The 20520-nt window shown below is 43.6% G+C and overlaps 1 long non-coding RNA gene across 2 annotated transcripts in view; it reads right to left on the bottom strand.

Annotated features, from left to right (window-relative positions):
* The window catches only part of LOC137333319 (uncharacterized), a 32678-nt gene extending 17807 nt beyond the window's left edge, over positions 1-14871 (bottom strand). For both annotated transcript variants that reach the window (XR_010965855.1, XR_010965856.1), the window contains exons 1-4: positions 14796-14871; positions 9663-9822; positions 9394-9546; positions 7848-7971 (exon numbers count right to left, since the gene is read on the bottom strand). This is a non-coding gene — a long non-coding RNA (uncharacterized lncRNA). The remainder of the gene's footprint in view (positions 1-7847; positions 7972-9393; positions 9547-9662; positions 9823-14795) is intronic.
* Between the last annotated feature and the right edge of the window lie 5649 nt (positions 14872-20520).

The following is a 20520-nucleotide window of genomic DNA, read 5'->3' as shown; positions in this document are numbered from 1 at the left end:
AGCCCCATAACTTTGGCGGAAGAGCTGCAGAAATCCCAGAAAAATGGCGTTATCGGGATTTGCGTGGCTCTTCCACGGAAGTTACAGCGGATGAGCAGGAGACCTCCCATGAAAATTTACCCCCTAAATGTTTAAGAACAGGTGCAAATCCCATCTAAAAAAGATCAAGTGCTAGTAGAATTCAATTCTCTGTAACTCATTTGCATTATATGCACAGCACCAGGAGTAGATGCAGATGGGTCCAGGAAGCACACTACTGGTGGGAGAGGAAAATTGCATGTGAGTGAAATTTAAAGAGATGGGGCCAATGAAAGGTGAGTGTCACAACAAGGGGACAAAAATTCTCAACAGATTAGCCAACTTTCCTAAGGCTGAAGTAGGATTAAAAAGTGGCAGGCAAAAATGGAGAGGGAAATCCTAAATGAGGCAGGAGTCTGCAGACAAGTGATGGATCAGCCGAGCATCCGACCCCCTGATTAATGACTGCTGAAGTCGAATGACATTGCATGACATGCTTGCAAGGAGAGTAGCCCTCTAGCAGTTTACAATACCATCTCCACAGGTCAGCATTGCAGTGTGCCTTCAAGGAGGTAGAGTCAAGTTTCAGGCCACAGCTGATCATGACTGTTCCTGCATGTGTCAGTTCTATGTTGCATGATAGCCCCAGGACCACTTGCAGCAGATGGCACAGCACTGCATCTGCCTCTCTGCTGCGGCAGGCCCTCAGAAAATTGGTCCCCATGATCATTGGCAGGTAGATGTACCCAGGACCTGCAAAAATAGTTGGTGGCATCTTTGCAGGTTTAGACAATCAGGTAACACTGGCTCTTGATCACCCTGGCATGTCTTCTTTCATACAGTACTGCCTAAAGCATGATATGTTGTGATTGGAATGCTTCTCAGGAACTATCCAGCATAATGGTTAGTCAGACAATCACATATCTTAGACGAATTCACAAATCTCAGCAACACCATCAGTGTTGCACTCTCCCAGCTTCCTTTGGGGCGAGCAGCCTTCATTCACCAGCAGTACATCTATCAATGTGAAGTGATTTCACCTTTGTCTGTGAATGCAGGCAGGCTGACCTATCTGGCATCCTTTCATAGGTCAACCTCTTTGTCGAAACACGTCATCTTGGAGGATTCCCATTGCGACATCTTTTGGAGCTAGTAATGGTGCTGGGGGCAAAATAATGAACAAATGGAGCCTAAGTGCCAGCAGAAAAAAAATTAACAAAATGGCTTATAAATGGCCCAGAAACACTTATCCCTCCATTCAGTGGCATCAATATGAACACCCATCTGAGCTGCCAGTCCCTTGCAACTGTGGTTACCAAGTTTCCTCAGTGTGAGTTACATTTGGTGTCCTACATGACTACGTGTCAGGAAATTACATGAAGAACGTTCCTGCCTCCTTTTGTCTATGCTGATGAAGCTCTCACCTGTTTCAGAACAGAGCATTGCAAGCCAGCCCCAGACCCAACCGAGAAATCCGATTAGGCTGAAAATAGGTGGACATCAGGCGGAACGTTTCTCTGCGAATGTAGCCCTCCATTACGCCCCATCTGTGCACAATTTGGGGCATAATGGAGATGAATATCAGCCCCTTTGTATGTTGTTTTGCCTTCAGTCCAATATCATTTGTCTTTTCTCAATAATGTAATTTTGGGTAGAAGCAAATCACTGCATTTCTTGTCAGTGCGGTCACCTCTACCACAATCCAGTGTACAATCGCAGATAAAAACTCTTTTAGTATGTGCACAAGTTATAACGGCATGCTTGCCCATATACACATGGAATTTCAGTCATGCACACATGGGAGTAATTTTAACCCCCAAGAATGGGTGGGTTGGGAACGGGAGGCAGGTTAAAATAACAGCTTTTTGGAGCGGAACCACATCCTGGCTCCATCGCGCCCACTTCCAGGTTTGACCCAGGCAGGTTTGTATGGTGTGCACAAAAGACACCAGGAAGTCCCGCCCCCACTTAAAGCCAGCAGGCCGATAGTCAAAAGGGTAATGTACCTCATTGAAATACTTGGGAGGTACTTAATTCTTTGTGTACCTTACCTGTTTGGGTTTCCCACTGCTTCTGATTCACATCAGGTGAAAGCAGACAGGAAGGGCCAGATCCATGAGGTGAGTGCCTTTATTGCACTGCTTGTGGGCTCGGAGGAGCAGGAATGCTTCACCCACCCTCCCAATGCTAGACCTCCCCCCCAATCCTCTGGACCCCCCTGATCCCTGATCTTGTACTCCCTTGATGCTGGACACCCCCCTCGATCCAGATGCTGGACCCTCCCCACTCCCCCGGTCCCCATGCTGGCCAGACCCCCCCCCCCCCATGCCGATGCTGGCTGGACCCCCGATGTCCTCCACGTCCCCCCACTTCCCCCCACCCCAGCCCCCTGCCCTCCAATTTTTTCCAGGTCCCACAATCTCTCTCCCTCCCGCTCTCCTCTCTGATTCGCCACTCCTTTCCCTTCTGACAGGCAACCAGCCTGTCAATCAGGCTGTCTGGCGCGTGGGAAACTCGTGAGCACAAATACTCACCTTCAATCGAGTTGCGATTGCAGATTGCGACGCACTCAATTGGTTTCCGGGTTCCCCACGCGAATATCTCCGGGGTAACTGGTTCCGAGATAAAATCATGCCCTGGTACCTGAAGCACCAGGAAGCATTGATTGCAAACAGTGTTGGTAAATCACTACCTTAATCCATCATTGTGTATGCGTCCAAATGCTGAGCAATGGAGCAGGAATCTGTGTTGCTACTAATTTTGGGTTGGGGGGGGTAAAGAATTGTTCTTTTTGTGCTGCAATTCTAACAAAAAGTCTATTTAGTGCAGTTACAAATGTAATAGAACAGTGTCTTTCAGTTCTAGGAGGCTCTGTATTATGGTTAATGTTGGCATCCAAAAACATTTCCGCACAGAAACCAGTCCTTGCCAGGTGACATCTGATGACGATATTAAACAGCTAAAACTGTATCTGCTTTAGCTAACAGCTAATACCATCGTCTGTACATCGTGTCAAACCGTGTTAGAGACGAATTTGTAACTTATAGTCTTCAAAATGTACACATTTGGACATGATACATTGCATTTCTCAGTGCTGGTTTGTGTAGGAATTGTACCATTAATGCATTGACAACTGCAAAACCCTACTCATCAGTCTGTGCATCACCTGATGGTTAAATCCAGAACAAAATGGAAGGGCCATTACAATTCCTCTATGAGTTTTGCTGTGGTGGCCTTGCAATAGATTTATTCTCTTGTTATTTACAATTTCATTTCTACTGTACATTTGCTCTTCAACGACTTGTACAAAATGTACTCATTTGTTCATCAAATTAGCTGAGTGTGCATTTTTAACAGCTGAAAATATTGTAAGTGCAGTAAGTTTTGTATATCACTTACATTTTTAGTAACAATGTTGTATATATTACAGTGGTAGTGGGGGATCAGAGTACACAACACAAAGAAGGTAGAGAAGTCAGACATTTGAGTTTAGCAGCTCGTGTTTCTCTGCATGAATGTGATCCCATGTATTAAAAAGGTGTTTTGCTCTCAAACAATTTCCCAAACATTCTGGTTTGATCCTTAATTGTATTACTCACAACCCTTGTGAAATGTCATTACATCATAACCCTCTGAAATGTTTCTTTGTGACACACCCATTAACTTCCTCATTGAAAACAATGTGAACCAAAACACAACTTCCTATTCAGCTAAATGGAGTCGAAGGTCTGCAGAATAAGCCGTATTAAACTGATGATAAATTAAATTTTCTTTGCTGGTATCTTTACAGCAAAAAAAAAGTTCTCTTCTATAAGCATAATTTTTCCTGTTTCATTTCTGTAGACACTGTGAAATGTGTTCAGTTAAAGTTGAGGTTTAAGAAATTTTTTTTAAAATTATACAAAGGAACACCAAAGACCTGTTGAGATTGACCAAGTTAATTGGGATCAACTTGGGTTTGTTGCAGATGCAAACTAAACATTGAGAATCAGTGAATGCGAACTGAATGTACACAGGGGTCCAGAAACTCCTTCTCCTCCCAATAACAAGCAATTTGAAGTGAAGCTGATGTTTCCGGTGGAAGACCAGTAGGATAGTTTACGTTTGTTTTGGCAATGTTAAGCTAGAGATGTTTTGGCTCATCCACAACTTAATATTGAACTGTTGTAGAGCCAAGAAATATTAACCCTATGTTTCCCTCTACACAGATGCTGCCTGACCTGCTGAGTGTTTCCAGCATTTTCTGTTTAATCTCCCTGCCACCGTTCTCCTCCCTCTGTGTATGTGGAGACAAACAGGGACAAGCAGCTAGCCTTACTGACCTAGCACATCCAAAAGTGCATTCCAATTTCCCACATGCAAAGTGTTTACTGAAGTCAAGAGTTGCATACTTTCAAATCACCCTCTCGTCCTATAAATAGTTTGGACTTTAAAACACAGTGACAGAATATTCTCAGCTGCCAAATTCAAGGTATTTAAAATAACTGTAGACAATGTAACACATTTATAATTTAAATTACAGTTTTGAGCACTGGGAATGTTATGAGTAGTTTTGATTTCTAGCAAAACGTATGAAATATAGCATTAACAAATGTTACTGAATTACAGGGTGTGTAGGCCATATGGGACTTGCCCTGGTGTTCTGGAGCACTGATCTTGTTTACATGTACAAACATCCCATGCTACCATGGTTACCAGAGTATTTGGACAGGTCCCTAGTGTTGCAGCTTTTAGTGAAACATTGCCCTCTATTGATTAAGGAGAAGTAGTGCAGGTCACTATCAGGAGGGGAGTTTCCCAATGGTCTGATCAGCTTTTTGGAATGGTTAACAATGTTTGGGAACTTGAATTTAATTAGTTTCTTCCTGCAGCACTTTATTATAATCTCAACAGTGAAGGAATAAAACCATAAAAATGTCAACATTTAATTCTTTATATGATTTACCATTTGCCCAAACATGAACATTCCATCCAAATATCAAAAATTATTTTTGTAGATTGGGTAATTATATATTTTGTTAATGTATCTACAGCAAAAATACAGTGATAAAGCTATTTTACCATGTGAACTATTGGGGTTTTCTGCCGGGAATTAGAAAACTTTTATTTACAATTTTTCTCCTCGTCACATCCTCCTGAGCTGGTCACTGTGGATAGGAAGGTTGGTGGGTGTTTGCTCACATTTTCATGAGCGGCTGGGGTTTTTGAAAAGTGACTCAAAAATGTCTCATTTCAGTACCTCCCTACCACTCTGTGTTGTGCCTGATGCTCTGGTTGAAGTCAGTAGCTTCAGGGCTTGAACGACGTTTTCAGTGACTGGTAGTATTTGTCATACACAACATCATACAAAAAGCAGGAGCTTTTATTACCCACCTCTCTTTCTCACACACACACGCACACGCACACACACACGCACACACACACGCACGGAAATTTGGGGGGCTTTTTCAGCTTTATATTTTTAATTTCTTTTGTTTCGTGTAAAAGTTGAAAATATTCTAGGGGTAGATGAAATGAGTAATATTATGACAATGCATTACCAATTATGCCATTGTGTCCTCCATGTGTACAAGTATTTTTGTGTGTATATGGATGCAAATATGCCAATCTAATATTTCTAACATGATTCTACCTTTACATTGCTTTCCTCTTGTATCTCCTGTCTGTTTTCTGACTCTGTGCTGTTATTTCTGTTTAATTATCTCTATTCCTTCCTCCTCAATCGTTTCTTTCACTCCCCTCCTCTGTTCTTTATTTTCCTCATTTTCAAATCCCTGCTGCCTCAGATTCTGAGGTGCCTACAGAAGGTAGGAATTTATTCCACATATTTACTCTGATTCCTATTGCCTGGCTCTGATCCTCAGTGCTAGAATCTTTAATGACTGGTCCCCCTGAAGATTCTTAGTCCCCGTCCTGACCAATTGATTTGCCTCCCGTCCAATCTGCTCCCGTAAATCTTTCCTCGCTACCGCTCTCATTCTATCAGCAAGTGTCAGTGGATGCTATTGAGAATTTTCCTAGTTACAGCCATCCCTGCAAAGTGAAATTTTGTTATGGGAATAGAGAAAGTTGATATGGGGGGGGGGGGGGAGGGGAATAAAAACCAAAAAGCTGCAGATGCTGGAAATCTGAAACTAAAACAGAAAATGTAGGACAGTCAGCATCTGTGAAGAGAGCCAACAAATTGATGTTTCAGGATTGCATCCTTCATCGGAAATCTTTTTGTTTATTCTGGGATTGAGAGGCAGGTCGGGGTGGAATGGGACAGGAAGGCAGGCAGAATTAAAGATCTAAACTATAGCCATCCCATGATGTCTGAACTGCTAGTCAGTGGCCTTATTGATCAATGGGTGATTATCACACCTGCTAGGTGATATGAGCGCTGTATCTTGTCATCAAGGCAAACCGTAGATGATGATAGGTAACATTCAGTAAACAGGATATTGAAATAACAGCAAACAAAATCTCAAACATCCAGAAAATCTAAAACAAACAACTTAAAATCCTGTGATTACTGCTGCAGTTTGAATAGCATGTTATCCTGCTTTTAAATGCTATAAGGGACTTTTAAATGGTAAATATTCAGGCAGGCTCTGGGCAGCTATTTACTGAAAGGGTGGAGACTAATGAGTCTAGTCTGCAGTAGACACTCATTTGATTATCAAAAACTGTCTTGAAACTTTCAAGTTAATTACTTCAAAGATGCACCTTTATCATTTTTAAAACTCTTAATAAAGAAATTCCTTAAAAGAGAATTCAGCAGACTCTTTATTCAACAAGTAAACCATTATGAAGAGTGAAGCAGGGTAATGGATTGTTTTTAATCAGTTGGTTGCAGTATTAGCCCTTTGAAATACTTCTTAAAAAAAATCTTTCAGAACAGGCACGTCACCTTTTGCAAAAAGAATTACTTTTCACCAGAATAAGACTGGTTCTTTTGCCAATTATCTTAAATCTGTGTCCACTGATTACCGACCCTTTTGCCAATGGAAATAGTTTCTCACTATCCACTCTATCAAAGCTCTTCATAATTCTGAATCTCCCCTTAACCTTCTCTGAACTAAGGAGAACAACCCCAGTTTCTCCAGTCTCACCAGATAACTTAAGTCCCTCATCCCTAGTACTATCCTAGTAAATCTCATCATGCACCCTCTCCAAGGCCTTAACATCCTTCCTAAAGTATGGTGCCCAGAATGGGACACAATACTCCAATTGAGGCATAACCAGTGATTTATAAAGGGTTAGCCTAAATTTCTTGTTTTTGTACTCTATGCCTCTATTTATAAAGCCAAGGATATCATATGCTTTTTTAACAGCCTTATCAACTTGTCCTGCCACCTTCAAAGATTTGTGTATATGAACCCCTGCTCTCTCTGTTCTTGCACCCCCTTTAAAACCATTTAGTTTATATTGCTGAGTTCTAAACATTAATGCTTAGAAAGTATTTACTAACTACTTAGAAACATATCAGCTGTGCAATATTCCAGAAAATATTAATCTTGGCTCTACTGGCATATTAAATAGTCAAATTGTTTTCACCCCTCTTGCTTTTCTCAAGCTCAGCCATTCTTTTCATTCCTAGATGGAGCCATGCTGGAAATGTGAGAGAAACAAAGGATAAAGAATTGACCATGATAATGAGCAAGCAGTTGAAGTGCACAAAAAATAGGAACAAGGCAGAGAACCTAAAATAATGCATGCTTTCAAATAGATGGGGTTAGATGACCTTTGCGGTATATAAAAATTTAAATCAAAAGTTCTGCAAGTCCCTGAGGTTAGCAATAGCTACAATAATATGATAACATCTTTTATTATGCAAATATACTCACAGTGAAAGTATCACGAGAGAAGAGGACATGAGGCCATTTTTGTCTTCCAGCTGGTTGCAGTAAAAGTCCTGAGCAGTGACTGTTTGAATTCTGTGTTGCTCTTGTTAAATCATTGTTTGGGTTCCTAATAATCCAGCATCAAACAATAAAGGGAAAATAGCTAGTTTTAATATATGGTTTCAACTTTAAATACAGCACTTTTAAGCAGCTGCTGCTAACATCTTACTGACTAATTTCAGTCTAGATCTAACCAGTTAATTAAAGCAATAATAAAGTACTTACTGGTGTTAAAGGAATGTCTCCAAATTTTTATATTCAAATTCATGCATCAATTACAAATAACAGCTATATTCCACTCATGAAACTGACTACATAAGTCATGAGTGATAAGCCCTGAGTTAAGATTTATTTGATTTATGAAACAAATGGGTAAATGCAAGGAGTGGTACTGAGCCATACAGATCAGGAAGGTCCCAGGTTTAATTCCAAGGGACCGATTTTCAGATGGCCAAGCGGGTACGTTGGGAGCGGGGGGGCTCCGAAAATGGCGGAATCCCGGAGCGGGTTCGGAGCCCGGCTCCAACCCGCTCACTTCCGGGTTCCCTAATGACGCGTTCGGGTGCGTGCGCAGCTCCCGCATGCAGTACTCCCACCAGCATCCCCTTTGTGCTCACAAAATCTTTGCCTTATGCTTACGAGTACTCCTACATGGTGCTTCCCCAGTGGCTGCAGCAGAGGTAGTGGCAGGTTGCTCTTGTTCATGCTCTGACCGATAAGATGCTTTGGGCCTAAGCCCTCTGCATTTCGGTGCCTGTGAGGGCCCCTTCAAAGATTGCTCCAGCTGCACCTGTGCAGGGGCAGACTCGACCACCTGGAGAGGAGGCAGCATTGCGGGTGCTGGTTGGGAGGGGGGCAACGGGTGAGACGTGAGAGCGCTTTAAGTGGCGTCCCCACTTCCATGTCCCCTTTCGCCATGATCCCTCTCCTGGGCCAGGCCCACATCACTCCTACCACCCTGCTGGATGACAGTTTGGAGGACATGTGTGAAACCTTGTAAGGCCAGTGCTAGTGTATCTGCCTGCCTGTTTAAGGTGGCAGAATGTTGCTCACCCTGAGTCCGAAGGGCCGTTGTCAGGGCTTCAATGGACTCATTGGTGAGCTGTGCTTGAAGCTCGATGGAGGCTAGCCTTCCCTCCATCGCAGACATTCACGCACTTACCCAAGACACTATCTCAGAGATGCCCTCACGTCCTCATGACAGTATCTCAGAGATTCCCTCCTGTACCTGTGCCACCATTCCACTTATGCAGGAGTTGGACTCCTCCATCCTCTGCGCGATTGTGGAGAGTGCCCGTGGCACCTGTTCCAGCACCTTGCAAATGTGCTGCTGCCCCTCAATCATTCTCCTTTTAAAGGATGGCCCCCAGGGTTCAGCATCTGTGTCCAGCTGAGCAGAGCCTGGAGAAGAGTGCTCCCACTGACGCGGACTCTCCACAGCTGCCCCTGCCACCAGTGTCTGCTTGTGCTCACGTGTGTGGTGACTCACCATGTGCGATCCCAACTAAGTGAGGACGGGGACCCACCGAGGTGTGTGTATCTGCGCTGGTGGATGGCTCGGTCAGATGTGTCGATGCTCCCTTAGAGGCCAGCGGGTCCTCTGAGGAATCGCCCTCCACAGTCACGGCGGTCGCTGAAGGCCCTGTAAGTGAACAGAAGGCAATATTAAGCATGATGACAGATGTTGAGGTGCTGAAGATGGCAAGGCATGTTAACATCATTTGCTATTGTGAGTGCTGAATGTTAAAGTTCTGTCACCAGCCGTTTGTCGGGTGGCAGTCTCGACGTCCCCGACGGACAGGCACTCGAGGGTGCGGCTCAATTCGAGAGCCTCCTGCTTCGCATTCGTGAGGACGACCTGATGTTGCGGACCCCCTCCGGTCTTCGCCCTCTCCCGTGCATTCTGGGCTCTCTTCTTCTATAAGGGGAGAAAGTAGAGAGGCGTGAGTAAGGGATGGTGACGTGGCAACTGCTGGATGCATTGGTTTGGGTGAGGCTGACCGTGAAAGAGATGGATCAGAGGGTATGAGACAGAGCCATGACATTGTATGACGATTGGGTTGAGTGGTAGTGGTGGGATGACTACTGGGGAGGTGAGTAAGTGCAGGTAAGTTGAGGATGAGCTTTGAGTGGGTGTGAGGAGTGATGTGATAGAGTAGCGTTGGCATGTACAGAATGAGTTGTGGGGTGGGAGTGGTGATGTGGAAGTTGGAGTGTAGGAGAATGAGTAAGTGTACTCACTTTGGCTGACCTAGTTAGGTCACTGAAGCGCTTCCTGCATTGAATCTATATGCGGGACACGTTGCTGCTGCTAGTGACCTCCTCTGCCACCTCGAGCCAGGCTTTCTTGGTGGCAGAGACAGGCCACTTCCTCCCATCCACTGGGTAGAAAATATCCCTCCTCCTCCTCACCCCATCCGGTAAGACCTGGAGTGAGGCATCAGTAAATCTGGGAGCAGCCTTTCCCCTGGGCTGCTCCATTCTATAATTCTGGTTCTTTGCTGCAGGAGCAGCATTGGAGGACTGCCCCTTTAAATAGGGCTCCTCCAGCTGACAGCTTGTGATGCGTTAAGTGGCTTCAGTTTATCCACGATCGCGTGGGGAACGGACGGATTTCACTGGGCGGGTTACCCACGCGCCCAGTCGTTTCCCCCCACCCCCCCGCCGCTGCCATCCCGCCGCCCTGGTAATATCGGGGCCCAAGTGTGTAATGAATTTGCTGATTTCAGCCAAGACATGGGGAGGGAGAGGGTGGGGCAACAATTGCCCCTTATGTCCTTGGATTGGGGGAATGGAGGGGAAATAATCTGCCAGTTTCCTTCCCTCAATGAATTGTTATTGTGACCCTGCTATAAAATGCATGTCAGGTGAAACAGAACAGCTTGCCACACCCTCAGTAAAAGGTTCACATGTAGGGTTGTTAACTGAGTCTCCTGGAATTGATGGTTGCTCTCCCGGGCTAGTAACCTGGGAGAAAAGCAAAACTTTGTGCCTGCGTGCCTCAGACTTGAGAGGGAGAACACCTGGGAAATATTGCCACAAATATTTAAATTACCCACACAGAGTCCTGAAAAGGGAACTGGACCAGATTGGTCTTGTGGGGGCAATTGATTGACAGGAAAGGATAGAGGAAGGACCAGGATAATGGCAAAGGCAAAGGGTGGCATTGAGAAGTGATGAAAAATACAGGGAATGTGAGGGGAAAATACTGGGAATGTGAAAGAAAGACAGTGAATGTGAGGGGAAAAGGATTTGGAACCGTGAAAGCTTCTCTCTTGATAAAGAAAAAATGTTCAACAGTTACCGAAAAAACAGCTCAGGAAATGGGTTACCCAGACTCTACTCAATGCACCTCACTCCCGCAACACTAGAGACAATCACTCACTGAATGTCCTTGAAGTGCCGACTGAAATCTGCACTCCCAGAGATTTCTGCTGCATTGGGTTGGATGGGGGTGAAATAACCATTCACCAGTTTAACAGTAAATAAAAGAGAGAGAGAGACTGCTCAGCAAATGGAATCAAAATAAAGCAGTAAATCCAATGCATCAGAATTAAAAAGGGACAAGTAAACAGTAGCCCGTGGGCAGGGAAATTAAAAAAGAACGAGCCAACGAGGGTGATGAGAGGCTGTGACAGCCAGCCAGTCCTCGCATGAATTCCCACCTTCCAATGCTGCTTGTGCGCAAAGTGCCTTCTTTGCGCTGATCTCTCCGTTCAGTTTAATGGACCATAAATCTTAATTATAGGGAGAAACAATATACATATAAACTTTGCAGTACGCACTTTGAGCACATCCTACCAACCTCAAACTTAGGGTTACCAACCCTCCCGGATTGTGTGACATTTTTAATAGTGGAGGTATAACCAATGGATATCTGAGACTGAAATGATTGTTTAACTTGTGAGGAAATACTTGAGGTGAAAAATAGTAGAACCAGTAAGTTTAACCAAAATTGTGGCTAAAACCAAAAACTGCAGAAATGAGACAAGGCAGTATTTCAACAGCTGAGCCAGTCACGGGTGATTTGATAATTGCTTGGCATTTCCTGAAACGGATTTTGGCTGGAATGAGGTTACAAATTGTTCTTTGGAAGCCAGAAACAATTATACCAAGATCTCTGCAGAAATAATTTTCACCAGGATTAATTTGTTTAGATGAGCAGCATGAGACAGATTGCAGAAAAGCAAACTAGCAAAACATCAACAGTGCAAAAACAGGCCTGAACATAAGCCTTGAGAATTATGAAGACAAGGAGATAGACTGAAAGTACAGCAGGGCACAGACATATCACATCCTGAGCTACAGGAAGACCTATTCCAGCACTCCTATCACAGGAGAAAAGAACATGCACAGTTTATAGTAATGACGAATTTAGAAATTACTGAAGGGGAGTATGTGGCCAGAAGGTTTAAGATTTATTATCAAGAGGGGTCTTTAGACGTGACCCCACTCCCAAAATATGATTTATGTATTTTGAAGTTTACTGTAATTCCATCTTTCAAGCAAAAAACAATTTTCTGCAAATAAAAGCAATTGTAGGGACTTTAGTGCAATTTTACATGGTCCTGGTCTTTCATTGAAAATCTAACCCCAGTAATACCATCTTAATCTGTGAACTGAAACCTCTTACAACATGCACCCACAATAGTTTCAACCAGCATTATATGTGGCTCACTGGCACATCCATCCCTGTCTTAGACCACATCAGTCTCTGTCTTAGACCACATTACAGCCCAGAGACAGACAGGGATTGAGGGTAAGCTGTTTTAAATTTAAAAAAATATATTTTTAAGTAGCTTCAGGGGGAATAAAAGTGAATCAGTATCATTGAAGCAAAACCTTAGAAGCGAGTTTTGGCGAATTGTCAAACAGATCTGTCTTTTCCTGTTTGGATGCTGATCAACTTGCTGTACCTCTCAAACATTTTCTGTTTTTAAAACACAAACATAAGGCTGGAAACTACTGTTGCCAATAATACCAAATAAATGCTTAATTGGTTCGTATAACATTCCTCTATCCACTATTTCATGAAGGCTTTAATACATTTAAAAGAAATTTCTGATCTACTTTTCTCCTTTGACCCAGTCAAAAAGGTTTTGTTTTCTTGCATTGAAAATAAGAATCATTACACACTGTAATTATACAGTTTTTCGAAAAACAAAAGTCCTGGAAGAGTCACGGGAAGCTGAATTTTGTGTTCTCAGCTGACCAACCGAGTGTTTCCAGTCTGGGGTTTGCAATCTTACTGAATCTTAATGTCACTGCTTACAATTTGTATGGATGGTAACTGCTCTAAAATGGATGGTTACTACACTCTAACAAAGCAACCTCCACCACAAGCAAATAAACAAACTGAAAATATCCATAAAAGTTACAGAACATAACCATGCACTACAGCAATGTGGTTGATTCTTAATTGCCCTCTGAAATGGCCTAGCAAGCCACTCAGTTGTAAAATCTCGCAACGAAAAGTCAGAATAAGAATACCACACGGACTGCAGCGGTTCAAGAAGGCGGCTCACCACCACCTTCTCGAGGGCAATTAGGGATGGGCAATAAATGCTGGCCTCGTCAGCGACGCCCACATCCCATGAACGAATAAAAAAAAAAAAAAACTACAACTCATTAAAATAGGCCAAAGGTCTGACCTACATATCACAATTATATGCTGTAGTAAAAATCCTAACTATGGATATTAAACTATTCTGGAAAAATAGTGCAAGTGTACACAATGCTGTTAATCATTGCTAATACCCAGCAGCCAGAAGATCATTGGTAAACAGCACTTGGACAGTTAGCATTTGGACAGTTACATGGGTAAGATGGGTATAGAGGGATATGGGCCAAGTGCAGGCAACTGGGACTAGCTTAGTGGTATAAACTGGGCGACATGGACATGTTGGGCCGAAGGGCCTGTTTCCATGTTGTAAACTTCTATGATTCTATGATTCTATGGGAGAGTCAGTGCAATTTTTAAATAAATTAAGTGTAACTCATCACCAATCTAACCCCACTCCCAATTTTATTTCCAAACCCTGACAATTCTGCAAAGTACAATGACAGAAGTACTCAAATATGAAATCAGTTAATGTATTGACATTGAGGAGACATCCCTCATCTCAAAAAAAGTAGTTGCAACCTGTTGAAAATATATGTTCATCATCAGTTTATTTTAAAACTCCTACCTCAAATTTGCATTCAACCAACAGTGGCAGAAAGTAACATTTGCTTTTGACAGGCTCCAGTCCCACCCTCCAATTGATCTGATTGTTTGAGACTAATAACCTCCAACCCCAATGAAAGATCTCATTTTTCTTGTGAAACACTGACAAGCTGACACATTGGTTGAAGTACTGACTGTCAGTTTAAAACACTGATGGTTTTTATGCATAGGAAAGCCTGGGAGGGAACCTTATTGAATTGATCTGACTTTTATAAATCGATCCTGGTGAAGGAATTACCAAAACATGTATAGAATATGAGACTATTTTTCCAGAATAGTTTAATATCCGAATGTTATTGAATATCCTAAATGGCAAACGCATTGCATAAACATTCAAGTAATTCCTTACACAACAGAACTCTAACATTATTGCTTCATAATGCAAGTGTACACAATGCTGTTAATCATTGCTAATACCCAGCAGCCAGAAGATCATTGGTAAACAGCACTTCTACAGTGAAAAAGATGAGGGTACTCCACACACTATGCAGTTACTCTGTTTTGGCAACAAGGGTGCATTTTGGGTTCAACTGCAATCAATGTGTTGCAGCACAGCAGTGAACACTCGTTCTGTCCTTCACTCCATTCAGCCCCCAGGCTCAGTGTATTGTTGAGTAAAGAATGTAGTTTTAAAAAAAAAATAATTTAGAGAAAAATGCCCTTACCCGCAAAACGAAACATACACTGGTTGTTATAAAAACAAAAAGTGCTGGAGAAGCTCAGCAAGTCAGGCAGCATCTGTGGAGAAAGAAACAGAGTTAACGTTTCAGGTCGAAGACCTTTCGTCAGAACTGGAAGATGTTAAAGAGTTAAAGTTTTTAAGCAAGTACAGAGCCAGGGAAAGGGGGGGTGGGGGCGGAGGAGGAAAGAACAAAAGGGAAGTTCTATAATAGGGTGGAGGGTAAGAGTGATTAAATGACAAAAGGGATGATGGTTCAAGGCAAGGAGGGTGGTAATGGGACAGGTTAAGAAACAAAAGATTGATCAGTAGCAGTTGTAAATGGCAGCAGCAGAACCATTACCAGCACTAGCTGACCGAAAAAATGGGAGCAGTGATTATGATCTGAAGTTATTGAAATCAGTGTTGAGTCCAGAAGGTTGTAAAGTGCCTGAACGAAAGATGAGGTGCTGTTCCTCGAGCTTATGTTGAGCTTCATTGGAACAAATGTAAGAGGCCGAGGACAAAGAGGTCAGATACACTTGTTGTTTATTGCTATACTGATAATGGGAGACTTGTGGTTTTATGGACTTGTGAGATCTGTATTTAATGGAAAAAGCTTCAAATATTTAAGACAGACTTTCTAGGTTTTACTTTGTAGACAGCCAATAGCTTCGGCAGGGTATCAATCGATCCTCTGGATTGCAGTAAGACATACAATCATTAAAAAAAAACTTAGATACCAACACTGCCTCACTTTAGCATCTACTGCTAATCATGAGAAAACCTCTGGGACAATGGCCTAGAAATTTGGCCATGCAGCGCTTGTTTTTTGGGCGCTAACCGGCCTACTAAGGTCCCAATAGGGTGGCGCACTTCCATACCTGCCATACTGTTGAAAGTGGTTGTGCTGAGAGTAATCTATTCAAATTGGGGTCCTGCGTTCTTTGCAGGACGTTTTCCAATTTTGAATACCCCAGCACTTCGCTCGCCATGTGTTGAACTCGCACAGCACAACATGGCATTAACCGGCAGGAAGGCCCTCTCACCAGCACTATTTAAAGGGATCATGCATACTTACTTGCTGGTGTCTCATTTCAGGCTGCTAGTTAACTTCTGGATGTTTTTTGCCGTGTTTTATCACTCTGGAAAGTTCACTTTGTGTAAACAGAGAATGATTTTGCTCGTGTTGTATGTTGTTGGCTGCCTCATAACTAGTTTGACTGCAGTCATGGATGGTCTCATAGGGCTGCCTTCAGGGCTAGAGGACAAGGGGGAGCAACAAGGAAGACACCGCAAAGCAGGAGCAGCTGCCAGAAGAGAGAGGAGGAGGACAATGTGCAGGAGGCCATACCCATGGGTATTCAGAGAGCATTTCTCCTACACTAACTTTACTCAGGAGTAATATCTCAGGTTTCTTTGCTTCACCAAGGAAGCTGTTACTGAACTGTGTCACCTGCTGCGGCCACAACTCAAGCTTTGAACCAGGGCATGGACAGCACTGTCTGTGCCTGTCAAGGTCACAGTGCCCCTCAACCTCTATGCCACAGGCTCCTTTCAAGCTGCAACAGGTGACATCAGCCACATCTCACGAGAGAGCATGGCAGGCTTCCCCAAGGTGCAAGGTACCATAGACTGGAGACACATTGCCTTGTGTGCTCCCTATCACCAGTCTGGCATTTTTATCAATTGAAAGGGATTCCGCTCCCTCAATGTACAACTGATTTGCGACTACAGGCATTGCATGATGCAGGTCTGTGCCCGTTATATCCCGGCCGCTGTCCTGACTCATCCTGCGGCAAGGTAGATTGGGAAATTAGATTAAAAGATATGACAGTAGATAAGCAGTGGCATACATTTAAAGAAATATTTCAGAATTCTCAACGAATATACATTCTATTAAGAAATAAAAAGTCCACGGGAAAAGCGATCCATCCATGGTTAATTAAAGAAGTTAGGGTTAGTATTAGATTGAAAGAAGAGGCTTATAATGTTGCGAAGAATAGTAGTAAGCCTGAGGATTGGGAGCGTTTAAGAAACCAGCAAAAGATGACCAAAAAATTGATTTAAAGGGGGAAAGTAGAATATGAGAGTAAACTGTAAGAAATATAAAAACAGATTGTAAAAGCTTCTACAAGTATGTAAAAAGGAAGAGCGTAGCAAAAGTAAACATTGGTTCCTTAGAGGCTGAGACAGGAGAAATTATAATGGGGAATCAGGAAATGGCAGAGAGGTTAAACAAATATTTTGTATCTGTCTTCACAGTAGAAGACACAAAAAGCATACCAGAAATAGTAGGGAACCAAGGAGCAAATGAGAGTAAGGAACTTAGAACAATTAATATCAGTAGAGAAAAAGTACTAGACAAACTAATGGGACTAAAAGCCGACAAATGCCCTGGACCTGATGGCCTATATCATAGGGTTCTAAAAGAGGTGGCTGTATAAAGTAGAGATAGTGAATGCATTGGTTGTGATCTTCCAAAATTCCCTAGATTCTAGAATGGTCCCAGGGGATTGGAAGGTAGCAAATGTAACACCACTATTGAAGAAAGGAGGGAGAAAGAAAATAGGGAACTACAGGCCAGTTAGCCTGACATCAGTAGTCAGGAAATGCTGGAATCCATTGTTAAGAAAGTTGTAACAGGGCTCTTAGAAAATCATAATATAATTAGGCAGAGTCAACATGGTTTTATGAATGGGAAATTGTATTTAACAAATTTATTAGAGTTCTTTGAGGATGTTACTAGCAGGGTAGATAAAGGGGAACCAGTGGATGTAGTATATTTGGATTTCTAAAAGGCATTCGATAAGGTGCCGCATAAAAGGTTGCTATGCATGATAAGGACTTATAGGATTGGGGATAATATATTGGCACAGATAGAGGATTGGGTAACGGACAGAAAACGGAGAGTAGGGATAAATGGGTCATTTTCAGGTTGGCAGGCTGTAATTAGTGGGGTGCCGCAAGGATCAGTGCTGGGGTCTCAGCTATTTACAATCTATATTAATGACTTAGATGAAGGGACCAAGTGTAATGTATCCAAGTTTGTTGACAATATAAAGCTAGGTGGGAAAGTAAGTTGTGAGGAGGACAAAAAGAGTCTGCAAAGGGATATAGACAGGTTAAGTGAGTGGACAAGAAGGTGGCAGAGGGACTATAATGTGCGGAAATGTAAGGCACGTTGGTAGAAAGAATAAAAAAGCAGAATATTTTTTAAATGGTGAGAACCTATTAAATGTTGGGGTTCAGAGAGATCTGTGTGTCCTCATACAAGAAACACAGAAAATTAGCATGCGGGTACAGCAAGTAATTAGGAAGGCAAATGGCATGTTGGCCTTTATTGCAAGGGGGATGGAGTACAAGAGTAAGGAAGTCTTACTACAATTGTACAGGGCTTTGGTGAGACCACACCTGGAGTCCTGCGTACAGTTTTGGTCTCCTTATCTAAGGAAGGATATACTTGCCTTGGAGGCGGTACAACAAAGGTTCACTAGATTAATTCCTGGGATGAGAGGGTTGTCCTATGAAGAGAGATTGAGTAGAATGGGCCTGTACTCTCTGGAGTTTAGAAGAATGAGAGATGATCTCATTGAAACATATAAGATTCTGAGGGGGCTTGACAGCGTAGATACTGAGAGGTTGTTTCCCCTAGCTGGTGAGTCTAGAACTAGGGAGCATAGTCTCAGGATAAAGGGTCGGCCATTTAAGACTGAGATGTGGAGGAATTTCTTCATTCAGAGGGTTGTGAATCTTTGGAATTCTCTACCCCAGAGAGCTATGGCTGCTGAGTTGTTAAATATGTTCAAGATTGAGATAGATAGAATTTTAGACTCGAGGGGAATCAAGGGATATGGGGATCAGACAGGGAAGTAGAGTTGAGGCCAAAGATCAGCCATGATCTTATTGAATGGTGGAGCAGACTCGAGGGGCCGTATGGCCTGCTCCTGCTCCTATTTCTTATGTTCTTAATCCTCTGTGCCATCTTTATTCCAACTAGGCTGCCAAGTTACAGGTTGATCATTGGGCGATAAGGGATAGCCACCCGCACTTGGCTCATGACTCCTGTCAGAACCCACACACAGCTGCACAGCAAGCACACAACAAGCGCTATGCTGTCACGAGAGGCATCATCACATAAACAATCGGCGTGCTCAAGCAATGCTTCCGCTGCTGACCATTCCGGAGCAGCTTTGAAGTAAACCAGAGCGAGTATGCAGATCGTCTGCTGCATGCCTCCATGAGAGACAAGCCTTTACCACCACCTGTCCAGAAACAAGTGCAGGAGCGGCGAGGAGGAGAGGCAGTGACCATCAGTGCCTCTACCTGCCAGAGCTCTCAGAGACCAGCTCATGGAGGAGAACTTCACCTAAATCAGCCCTCCCATTCCCAATACACCAAAAGTCCTAAAACCCTTAGCACCAATTGCCTTCCTTCAGTCGAGACTTATGGGCCTTGCCCTTACTTCATTACAAAGATAAACACCAATATCAAATCCAGAACAAAAGAAACAAATTTATCAATCAACTCAATTACATATCTATGTGATAGTTTACAGAAACAATTAAGAATCACCCCTGTTTAAGTCCTTAGTGCCTGTCTTGCGTGTTCCTTTCCCCATCCTAGTGCTCTTACGGAATGTTTCCCCAGTGGCCACAGCATGGGAGGTGGAAGGCTGCTGAGCTTCCATTGAGGATACTTCAGATGGCCGTGGAGGATTACCACAAGCAGCTCTGGGCCTAGAGGTCCCGGCTGCAGACTGCAGTATCTCGGCGAGGGATGGTGCAGATTGGCCCTGCTGGCTGTATGGCACCAGCAAGGGCACTGGCGGAGTGGCTGGCAGGGGAGTAGGCATGCTGTCATCCTGAGAGGACAGCAGGTGCCTCTGCCATGGAGCCAAGGCCACTCTCCTAGGATGGAGCCTCAGCACTCTTACGGCTCTGCGCAAGAACAGAGTGCAGGACACCGTGGAGGCCCGTCAACATTGGCTCCCAGAGACAACATGGCAGCCGCCTGAGATTGTATGGCAGCAGTTTGAACTTCCACAGCAGTTGTCTTGAACTTCCATGGCAACAATCTTTCCTGTCATGGAAGCTGTCATCAGAGGTGGGTGCCACTGTGTTAATGGAGCTGACCACTCAGTCCATGTTGAACAGAATGGTTTCCATGTGTAAAGCCTTGAGACGAGTTGAAGCTGGACTCCTCCATGCACCTGACATTGCGCAAAACTCTCCGGCAGCTCTCTAGTGCACCTAGCATCTCCTGATGTATGCCCATCAGCCTTCTTCGGTAGCTTGGGCCCTTGAAGTTAGCATCTGAGTCCTTTGCAGCAGAACTAGTATGCGCCCTCCAGCGAGCTGACACCTGTTGCATCCTATCCCCCTGTCCTAGCTCCTGCACACATGTGCCTGGTGAGTCACCATGTGCAGATACCTCCTCTAACCTAGCCTCTAAAGGTGTCACTAAATGAGCTTGTGCTTGTGAGAGTCAGATCGAGTGACGGTGCAACTTCCTGAAGGCTCATCTGCTCTTCCTCCACTGGTACAGGGGATTCCACATTCTCAGCAGTTGAAATGAGAGGGACAAGGGTTAGCTTGTGGCATGAAGGGAGAACAGAGAGAGAAGTGGATGGTGAAAGTATCTGCAGAGTATATGGGGTGAGAGAAATCAGAAGGGACAACGAGGATTAGGTATGAAGAAAGCCTTTGTGATGTCTCCTCCAGCGTTGCCAG

The sequence above is a fragment of the Heptranchias perlo genome, chromosome 16 (genome assembly GCF_035084215.1).
Source record: "Heptranchias perlo isolate sHepPer1 chromosome 16, sHepPer1.hap1, whole genome shotgun sequence".
Classification (NCBI taxonomy): Eukaryota; Metazoa; Chordata; class Chondrichthyes; order Hexanchiformes; family Hexanchidae; genus Heptranchias; species Heptranchias perlo.
Note: the sequence above shows the minus strand (reverse complement) of the source record. Positions and strands in the feature narration are given on the sequence as shown.